The sequence below is a fragment of the Vicugna pacos genome, chromosome 12 (genome assembly GCF_048564905.1).
Source record: "Vicugna pacos chromosome 12, VicPac4, whole genome shotgun sequence".
In the NCBI taxonomy this organism is placed as follows: domain Eukaryota; kingdom Metazoa; phylum Chordata; class Mammalia; order Artiodactyla; family Camelidae; genus Vicugna; species Vicugna pacos.
Window position 1 is genome coordinate 53,788,826 of NC_132998.1, and position 9,458 is coordinate 53,798,283.

The 9,458-nt window shown below is 41.1% G+C and overlaps 1 pseudogene; it reads right to left on the reverse strand.

Moving 5' to 3' along the window:
• Positions 1 to 5,781: 5,781 nt before the first annotated feature.
• Positions 5,782 to 7,080, reverse strand: LOC102530052 (large ribosomal subunit protein uL23 pseudogene; annotated as a pseudogene).
• Between the last annotated feature and the right edge of the window lie 2,378 nt (positions 7,081 to 9,458).

Below are 9,458 nucleotides of genomic sequence, written 5' to 3' on the forward strand. Positions count from 1 at the left end.
TATTGCTTCACTTTTCCTTCTAGTTACTCCCCCATTTCCTCCCTCCCCTTTTTAGCAAAGACCCTTGAAAGAGCAGTCTCTTATACCCACTCTCTGTAACTTTTCTCCTACTCTTTTTTCTTTAATTGAAATATAGTTGATTTACAATGTTGTGTTAGTTTCTGATATATAGCATAGTGATTCAGCTCTACATATATAAAATATATCATATTCTTTTCCATTATGGGTTAGTACTAAATATTGAATATAGTTCCCTGTGCTATGCAGTAGGACCAAGTTGTTTACCTATTTTATATATAATAGTAAGTATCTGCAAATCCAAAACTCCCAATTTTTCCCTCCGCACCCCCTTTCCCCCCTGTTAATCCTAAGTTTGTTTTCTATGTCTGTGAGTCGGTCTGTGTCTTGTAAGTAAGTTCGTCTGTGTCCTTTTTAAAGAGTCCACATGTAAGTGATTATCACACGGCATTTTTCTTTCCCTTGCTGGCCTACTTCACTTAGTATGATGCTCTCCCCCCGCTCTCTCCTGAATCCACATTGATAGGGCTTTTGCCCCACCATGTCATTAATTCTCTTGTCAAGATGACCGAAGATTTCCACATGGCTAAATCTAACAGTCAGTATCAGCCCTCAACTTGCTTGACCTATTGGCACCACGTGACATAGTTAATCCCTCCTACCTTCCTGAGATGCTTTCTTCACTTGACTCCCAGTCTGGTTTTCTCCCTGCCTTACTATCTGTGCCTTCTTGGTCTCCTTTGTTGGTTTTTGCCTTATCTCCTCGACCTCTGAACGTTGGAACGTCTCAGTCTTTGGATTTCTTCCCTTCAATGTATTCAGTTTGTGATAGATTGAATTATAGTTTACAACTACTTGCTCCCTCCCTTCTGTGAGGATTGTATATCCTTCAAATTCGTCTTGAAATGCCTCTTTTGTGCATAATATACATCCTTGTCCTGATGTAGGGGTGGGCTATGTGACTTTCTTTGGCCAATGGAATGGAATGGAAGCAAGTGGTGTAGGCCACATGCAAAGAGAAGCTTTAAACTGAACTGCATCGTTTAGTTTGGCCCCTCTTGCTTCTGCCCTTTGCCATGAGTATGGTGTATGCTGGACAGTGGCTGTTTTTTTAGCCTAGGCCCCAAATTAGAACACATTTGAATCAGACACATAGCTGGCCCACAGCCTAGGGCAGAACCATCAACCTGTCACCTATCTGGGACAAGAGCAAGAAATAAACGTTTGTTGCTATAATCCACTGAGATTTGGAGATTGGTTGTTACATCAAAAATGGTGACTAAAAGCACTCCCTTTAAATGCTCCTGAATGCCAGGCTCATGCATCCAGTCATCAACTGGGCATCTCCACCTGAGTGTCTAAAAGGTAACTCAAACTCCAGGGTCCAAAAATGAGCTCCTGATCTTCTCTGCCAAATCTGATCTTCTTAAAGTTTTTTCATTATCAACTAATGGAAACTCTAACCTTCTAGGACAAAAAAACAAAACAAAACAAAACAAAACTAAAGTCACTCCTGATTTCTCACTTTTGCTTATATTCCATGCCTAGTGGAATATAATCCTGCTAGTCCTACTCTCAAAATAAATCCAGATTCTCAAAACTTCTCACCTCCTTCACTGGTACCACCCTCGCCCAAGCCATTAGCATTGTTGGTCATTGCTTTTTCCATCCACAGCCTTACCTCCTAAGTACTACTAGAGAGAGTTCTTCTAGCATAGGAAAACAAAAATCAATCAGTAACTACCCAACAAATGCTACCTCAGCTAGGTCATAGTTACTCATGGGTTATCTTTTAATTTTCTCTAATCACTTTTTACGACCTCAGTATCACTTTAGTGCAAGCCACCGTTATCTTTCACCAGGATTATTTTGAAAGCTGGGTTACTCCTGCCCTTGCCCCCAGAGTGGGCCTTTTAAAACATTAAGTCAGATTGTGTCACTCATTCTTTCGCTCAAATCTTTCCTTTTCTCAAATGGCTTTCCCCCTCACCAAGAGAAAAAGTCAAGTCCTGATAATGGTCTACAACGTCCTTTACATTCTGCACACACACCTTCTCCAGCCTACTGTGCAGATCTCATCTCTCGTGGCCCATTTGCCTCCTTCACCTTTGGCCACACTGGCTCCCTTGTTGACCTTTGAACACACCATTTATGCTCCCTCTACAGGACCTTCACCATTTATAAGGCCATATAGCAGAGAAACGCTAGAGCCATTCCTCAAATTCTGGTATCTTTTACTCCAGAGACTGTACTTTCACTCTCTCCTACATGGCCTCTATTATATTCCTGCTGGCTTGATTGTATCCATCTCTGAGGAGGAGATGGTGTGCATCTGATCTAAGGTTGAAGAGGTAAGGAGCATTACTTCAGAAAGGTCAAAAGCCAGTGTTGAGAACAGTGACTTTCAACTGGAGGAAAGCATTGGTGCACACGGATATGGCAGGCAGCTCTAAGGTGGCCCCCGACGATCTTTGTGTAATCCCTCCCGTTGGGTGTGGACTGGATCTAGTGACTCACTTCTAATGAATAGAGAATATTACAGAAGTGATGGGCTGTCACCTCCAAGATTAGGTTATAAAAAGACTGAAGCTTCTCTCTGGGGGCTTACTCGTACTTCCTCTCTCTTCAATCTTTTGCTGCCATGTCATGAGCATCCTTACTGAGAGGCCCAAGTGACGTGGAACTGGTATCTCAGGCCAACAGCTAGCAAGGACTGAGGCTTGCCAACAGCCATGTGAGTGAGCTCGGAAGCAAATTCTCTCCTGGTCAAGCCTTGAGAAGACTACAGCCCTACCTGACAACTTAATTTCAGCCTCATGAGAGACCCTGAGCCAGAGGCACCCAGCTAATCCACTTCCAAGTTCCTGACCCACAGAAACTATCAGGTATTTGGTTTTTTTTGGGGGGGGGGATTAGGTTTATTTATTTATTTTTCATTGAGATACTAGGGATTGAACCCAGGACCTCATGTATGCTAGGCATGCACTCTACCACTGAGCTATACCCTCCCCAGATAATATTTGTTGGTGGTGAGATAATGTTTATTGTTTCCAGCCATTACGTTTGAGAGTAATATGGTATACAGCAATGAATGGTGGTCCTGGTAGAGTTTATCAGAATTACCTACGGGAGTTTTAAAAATTATTAATATCTGCACTCTAGTATGCTAGTATATCTCAATGTCACCCCAATCCTCCACATGGGGACATGAGGGAATACCCTATCACTCAGTTGCATCTGTGAAACAAAGTTCGAGAATCATCTGGTAGATTCGAAAAGGTCCTTATTTCTTGTTTCTCACAAAATGCAAATAAAAATGAGAATTTTAAAAAATACACACTAACAGGGACAGCAGAATGTAAAATGAGGCAATAGTAGATGAGAAACATCTACAAAATCTCAAAAGTTGGGAAGCACATTAAGATAGGAACTGTCAGGTTGCACCTTCTCCATTCTGCATCGTGCCTGCAGAGGGGAAGCCTCTGAGAGGCATTCCGATTCCTGCCACAGAACCTAGAAGTCTCGGGTACAGGGAAGAGTTAGAATTCCAGTTCCCTATCACTGCCCTTAACCTGCGTTGGTAGATTTCATGGACTGTCTTGATCAGTAACTATTCTAATTCTTCTGGTGTGCAGGGGCTGGTGGAAAGCTAAGAAAAAAAATTTTTTCCAGACTCCTTTACATCTAGTTTTCAAGACATGAGTTGGGTTCCAAAAATGACATGCATTAAATCTGGAAGGTAGAGATTGGATGAAGGCCACCTTCCTTTTCCTTTGCCTGTTGCTTCCGGCCAGCATGGAAATGGAGACGAGTTGTTCTGCTAAATTCTAGGACCTCAGTTTGAGGATGTGAAGGTGCAGTGGCAGCACAGCGCTGGTGGCATGGCAAGCCCTGGGACACCGGTGGTTAGCCCCATGGAGACCTAGAAGAGCCTTCTCCTCAAGCCCTTTCAGTGAATTTGGAAGCTCCTTATGACTTGAATTCAATCTCTTTCTGGTTAAAAAAGAAAATATCTAGATTGGCTTCTGTTTCCTTTAATGAACCACGGCTGATAAACTTATCCTTGCAGAATGAAGGATGTTTACTATCTGGAGAGGCTGAACCAGAAATATTCTGGACTCTGAGACTACTAGGGATTCAGTAAAGTCTACACATTAAATGATGAGGTCCCCAGCCATTTACACTATTGGGTCTAGACGGTGGCGGACAGGCATATACTACCTTATCCTTGGGTTGAAGAGAAGAGTATTCATTTTTGGAGCTATTTTGACTTCCCAAGAGAAAAGCATTTGGGGAGAAAGAACAAGTAAACATCCAAAGACCTGTCTAATCATCTTGCCCGTGCACAGAGGTTTGAACTGACTTTTTATTGCCTCACTCTTAAATATCAAGAGATCACTAAGGGTCACCAGATACTAGAAAAAAGATTCTAATATAAAATATGGAAAATCCTCAAACATTGAAAAAATGAATTCATAAGAAATAGAAACAATATATAGAGCAGAAGACAGCATAAAGGCTACAATTATAATTTTCATAGAAAGATAAGAGAAAATACTGCATCTGTGAAATAAGAATAGGATGGTACTAGAAGGGAACATTCAGAGAATTATAAAAGTTTGCAAATATTAAGATTGTGATAGCAGAAACAGAAAATTCAACAGAAGGGTTGGAAAATGATGTTGAAATGTCTCTAAAAGAGTAAAAAAGAAGTAAGGAAAACAAACTTTAAAAAAATAAACAGAGGAAATTTAGCATCTAACTAAAAGGAGTTTCAGGGAGAGAGAACAGAGAAAAATGGGGAGTAAAAATCAAATACATAATTAAAGAAAATTTACAAAAATTTAATTGACATGAAATCCTAAAGTGTTCTAGAGGAATAAAACAGCTCATGCAAGAAGGAGAAACAGAATGGCATGAGAATTCTCAAAGCAATACTAGAAGTTGGAAGATAATGAAAAAGTGACTTCAGAATTGTTAGCAAAGTAAATTTCCAATCTAGAATTCTATACAAACTCCCAATTGTGTGTAAGGGAGAATAAAAAACATTGCAGACATACAAGATCTCAAAAGATTTGCCTCCAGGCACCACTTCTTAGGAAGCTATTGGAGAAAGTATTCCACCCAAACAAATGGAAGAAACCAGGAAAGAGGCATATATGGAACACAGGAAGAGTAGGATCAAATACAGGAGGGAGGAGAAGGGAATCACCGGAAGTCCCAGGTGGCCAGCTGTGCAACAGGCTTAGAGACCTGCCAGTCACTGGTTGGAGCAGGAGGACAGAGACCTCCAGAAGGGCTGTTTATAAAGGGGATTAAAAAAAAAAAACATGAAACTAACTAATTACCTGATGTATTTAAATATATAGAGAGAAAATTTACAGCTCTGGGAGAGGAAAAGGATAAATCATGATGAGTACACAGAAAACAAAGCAAACAGAAAAACAAGGTAATTATGATTGTAATTATTCTTACATAAAAGGATGTGTGATTATAGTACACTATATGTCTCAGCAATGAACAATATCTATATGAGCATAAATGTAAACTTAAATGTTGAATTAATCAAAACTCCTATATTGGGAGGATAGAGGTACAGAGAAAGATGACTCTTCTTTCATGCTGGCTGAGTTTAAGTTATACCTGATGGGACTCCAAGAGGAAATGTTAACAAGCAATAGACTGTCAAGCTAGAGGTACACTTTTTTTTCAGCAACCTGCTTGAGCAGTGAAAGTGGGTAGTTACTAAAGGGGGCAGTGTAAAGACCAAGTTGAAGACTGAGAGTAAAACTGTGACCCTCTTTAGCGTCAGATGAAAATATTTAACAAAGATGTAAATAAGTAGCTATAGGAAGAAGTACTTCAAATAGGAAACTTCATGAAAGAAAGGGGAAAAGAAATTCTTTAAAAAGGTATAATGACATAAAATGTTTCACAAAGCTCAAGGAATAAAACCGACAACATAATGGCATTTGCAGCAACATGGATGCTCCTGGAGAATGTCATTCTAAGTGAAGTAAGCCAGAAAGAGAGAGGAAAATACCATACGAGATCACTCATATGTGGAATCTAAAACAAACAAACAAGCAAAGCATAAATACAAAACAGAAACAGACTCATAGACATAGAATACAAACTTGTGGTTGCCAAGGGGGTGGAGGGTGGGAAGGGATAGACGGGATTTCAAAATTGTAGAATAGATAAACAAGATTATCCTGTATAGCACAGGGAAATATACACAAGATCTTATGGTAGCTCACAGAGAAAAAAGTGTGACAATGAATATATATATATGTTCATGTATAACTGAAAAATTGTGCTCTACATTGGAATTTGACACAACATTGTAAAATGATTATAAATCAATAAAAAATGTTAAAAAAAAAGAAAGCTCAAGGAAGATGAGCAAAGTCTTGGTTTTATTTTTCATTATTTTTAAAATATGGGTGAAAAGTTACATTTAGAATTAGCCGGCGGGAATCAGTTTAGATGATCCCAATTTTGTTGGCAACATTCAAGGCATCATGGTCATGAGCCAGTGGAACACACCCCTTCTTCTCTCCATCAGGCCTGATAAGAGTGCTGACCTTGGCCATGTCAACGTCACAGAGCTTCTTCACAGCCTGTTTGATCTGGTGCTTGTTGACCTTGACATCCACAGTGAACACAAGTGCGCTGTTGTCTTTTATCTTCGCTGACCCAGTGGTCGAGGTGACCTTGATGCTGGCATAGTGGTCGAGCTTGTTTCTTCTGGGAGGGCTCATCCCAGGATGTTTGCGCTGCTTTATGAGCTGCAGTGTTTTGGGCCGTTGGAAGGTGGATGACATTCAGGCCTTCTCTTTTATTATGGCTGTGCGATGCCTTCCATCACTGCCTTCTTGGCCTTCAAAGTCTGCTTTGTCTTCAGCTTTGGGAGGGTAAGGAGCAGGGATTTCCTTCTTTGCTTTCAGCATCATCTTCATGAAAAGCCAGGGGCTCTTGGTTTTAGTGATAAGGAAGTCATAGTGACCTGCAGAAGAGTTTCATTCTAGTTGGGGAGGAAGAATTAGGGAATGGGGTACGAGGCAGCAATATGGGAGTCATAAAAATTTCTTGGCATTAAATGGTACCAAAGTATCACTTCATGGAGTGATTATTTCCTGGTTGCAAGGAAAAAAAAAATATATATATATATATATAACTTAACAGTGGGAAGATTGGGCTGTTTCCTCCTTAATGCAGTAATTAATGTTAGCACTACTAAAAGTGAGGCAATCAGAAGTAATGTGCCTAAAATGTGATGCAGTAAAAGCACACAGCAGCGGCTGTGAACACTCCCACCGAAAGTGTTGAACTTGAATTGAAATCAGCCTTTATATCTCATTTCCAGTTTATAGAAAATACAGGGGTAGATAAACCCCTAATGACACCAAAAGAGAAAGAATCAGACAAATCCAGAAAGTGGGACATGAGAGAGGGACAATGGGCCCAATGACATAAAAAGAGGGCAGGAAGCACTATTGAAATCAAAAGAGAATTAAGCCATATAGCAACCTGAGCAACGCATGGTCTTTAATTGAGTTTCACTTGAAAAAAACAGGTGTAAAAAGCATTTTTTGAGACCGTTGGGAAAACTTGAATGCAATCTGTTACATAAAATAAGGGTAATGTTATTAGCTTTGTTAATTGTGATAATGGTATTTTTTAAAGAGATGCACTTTAAAGTATTTAGGGGTAAAATGTCAAGATGTCTATAATTTGATTTAAAATGCTTCAGGAAAAGAAAGATTAAGCAAATATGGTCAACTGTTAAATCTAGGTGCCAGTATACAGGTTATCTATTATGCTAGTCTACTTTCCTGTGTATGTGAAAATTAAAATAAATTTAAACGTAAACTTAGTGGTAGAGAGTGACGAAGCACGAGCTTGAGGCAAAAACTGAGTCAAGGAGGCTTTTACTATGGACACGTTTGTAAGCTGAAGGGAAGGAGGCAATATGGGGCGGGGGGAGGGGGACCAATGGAGCGAAGCCAAAGAAGTGGGAGAGGATGGGATATAAGGACATGTGAAAAGCTTAGCCTCAGAAAGGCAGAGCAGCGCCTAGTCCTCTGAGACAGGAAGGATGAAACAATTCATGAGTGAAGAGATGAGAACATTCTAAAGTGGAGACAGCCAAACTGGGGAATGGCCTTCCACTGGAGAAAGGCCAAGGGTAGATCAAGAACAGGGAAGGTAGACGTGGGGACTTGAGAATGAGAAAGTTCTGGAAATGCTGCTGGGTAAATTCTGCAGGGGTGCATTCCTGAAGAGAGGTGTTACCCGGATGAAGTTTGATAGCATCTATTTATAGTCCACCCAATCAGTGTGATTTTATGATTTCCTGCAGGCCTGCTCATCAGCCTGGAAATGGAAGAAAAGCCAGAGAATGGTAGATTTTTCCTAAAGCGGAGGAAGGGAAGGTGACAAACCCACATATCAATTAGGTGAGTGTGGGTGCTCCTAAGTGTTCAGTCAGGCCATACACAGCTGGCTGCTCACAGGAAAGCCCCTGTGTGGAGCTTTGAGTAGGAAAAAAAGGATGTTTAACAGGCTTGAACAAGAAAGGCTGAAAAGGATAGGAAGTCATGTTGGCTGTGAGTGAAGGTGTCAGATAGGTAGAGGGAATGACAAGTTGTAGTCATGACAGAAAATTCAGAGGGTGAAAGTCTGGGGAACATAAAATTCCAGGTGGTGTTGAGGTCCCAGATATGGTCATACAAACACATCACGGAAGCAGAAACTAGTCAGCCAAGTTATTAGATGAAGATGCGCTGGGATGTAGTCGGCAGCGTCTAAGCTGGCCCCCAAAGATCCCCGCCTCCTGTTACTCACACCCTTGTATAATCCCCTCCCCTTGAGTGTAGACCGGACCTAGTGACTTACTCCTAACAGATAGAATAAGACAAAAATAAAGGGCTGCCACTTCTGAGATGAGGTTACAGAAAGACTCTGGCTTCCATCTTGCTTGCCCTTTCGTGCTTTTTCACTCATTTGCTCTATGAAGCCACATTGTGAGCTGCCCGGTGGAGAGACCAAGCAGGCAAGGAACTGAGGAAGGCCTCTGGCCAACAGCCCATGAAGACACGAGGCCCACCACTGACAACGAGTGAGCTTGGACTGGCTTCTCCCCAGCCAAGCCTTCAGTGACTGCAGACCTGGCTGACTGCAGCCTTGGGAGAGACCCTGAGCTAGAAGACCCAGATAAGTCTTGCCCAGATTCCTGACGCACAGAAACTGTGAGATAATGTTTGTTGTTTTAAGCCGGTAAGTTGGGGTGATTTTATTTGTAGTCATAGATAAGTAATACAATGGATATTGATGTCTTGATGATAACAGGAGACAAGAGAGAAAGGAAAACCATGAGCCAGGAGCAGTGGGCACCATCAAGATTTCAAGCAGAGCTTCTCCAACTTTAATGTGGA